Genomic DNA, 1,442 nt, shown 5'->3' with positions numbered 1-1,442 from the left:
GGCTCCATGGCTTAGTTGGTTAAAGCGCCTGTCTCGTAAACAGGAGATCCTGGGTTCGACTCCCAGTGGGGCCTTGCATTTTCGCATCCTTCCTACAAAATAAGACACAACTGTTAAAAAAAGCTACTTTATTTACAAGATTGTAGCTGTCATGGTCCCCATACTTTTGAAAATAAGACAATTTTTAGTGACATAATTCAAATTCAAAACATGGAAAAAGAATAATGCATGGACAGGACCTTGGTCACTTTTCATAAATTTACATTAAGTCATAGTAAGATATTTATGCGCAACCACGATTAGATGCATAGATACACACGATCCAGAACCTAAGCATTTCCAGTTCAGTGAGCCAATATAAAAAAAAAGCTAGAATGTTTGTAGGGAGAGGCCGGGTCCTCCATCCACCCTCTCCCTTTTTCTGTTGTAGGAGAGGAAGCCCACGGCTTTCCTCGTGCTGGGCAGGCACCCGACCACCTCGTTACATGGCCAGCCCTGTCGTGGGCATCTTGAAGATGATAAAAGGAAGAACACCTAAATTAAGCCTCTCAAGGAAATAGCCAGAAAGCATTCCCGATGATATACTGGTTAAAACTTACGAGACCCAAGTAAGCCTAGAGCAAAGATAGCCAGAGTAAGGAAGGAGCAGATTGAAGAATTGTGCCAAAGTAATTGTACCAAAACTGCAAGAGGTCGGTGCCTCCTCATCCCCCATAGTCTCATCCACTAACTCAACAAACATGAACTGTTTGTTCTGATGTGGCAAAGGGAGGAAATACAGCTGTGAGCAAAGCTAACCCAAACCTCTGGGGAATCTTACATGCCGTTGTACGAGTGACCGGTACACAAAGGTGAATCTACAGTAAGTCAGTGTGTCATCTTCTGAGAAAGTCTGGGGTGGAGGTGAACTGGGGAAAGAATGTGGGGCAGGCACCTACAGTATCCTGTAAAATAAAGTCACTGGCAAACGCTCTTAAATTTTTTATGCATTTTTTTTTATTTGTGTGTACATGCGTGCGTGCATATGGAGGTCAAAGGACAACCCATGGGAGCTATTTTCTCCTTAGCTTGTTGGTTCTAGGGACACAGAACTAACTAGTTATGTTATCAGGCATGGTGCGTGGTGCCCGTAGCCCTTGAGCCACCTTGCTGGCCCTGTCTTTAATTTTTTTTTTTTAACTCAACGGACATTGTCACAATATAACCAGTATATCACTCTCTAAGTACCAGAAGTAGCAACATAAAATAATCAGAAAATTACCTTTAACTGTGCCTGGATCTCATTTCTGTCCATTTTGTGGAGACTTGATGTAGGTCCCAATCTCCATATTCAACCCTCAGCTGCTGCACCAGGTGGTTGAGGCACCTGTGGCAAATTCTGTCAGCTCTATGGGCAGCAGTGACAAGTTCATCGAGGAGAGTTGACTGGCATTTCTGTATAA

At 43.4% G+C, this 1,442-nt stretch overlaps 1 non-coding gene across 1 annotated transcript; it reads left to right on the top strand.

The window, feature by feature from the left end:
• Trnat-cgu (transfer RNA threonine (anticodon CGU)) lies at positions 1-74 on the top strand. The gene has a single exon. It is a non-coding gene; the product is annotated as a tRNA-Thr (tRNA).
• Positions 75-1,442: the final 1,368 nt, after the last annotated feature.

This window comes from Alexandromys fortis, unplaced genomic scaffold (assembly GCF_014885135.2).
Source record: "Alexandromys fortis isolate MF-2015 unplaced genomic scaffold, M_Fortis_MF-2015_v1.1 scaffold_5, whole genome shotgun sequence".
Classification (NCBI taxonomy): Eukaryota; Metazoa; Chordata; class Mammalia; order Rodentia; family Cricetidae; genus Alexandromys; species Alexandromys fortis.
Note: the sequence above shows the minus strand (reverse complement) of the source record. Positions and strands in the feature narration are given on the sequence as shown.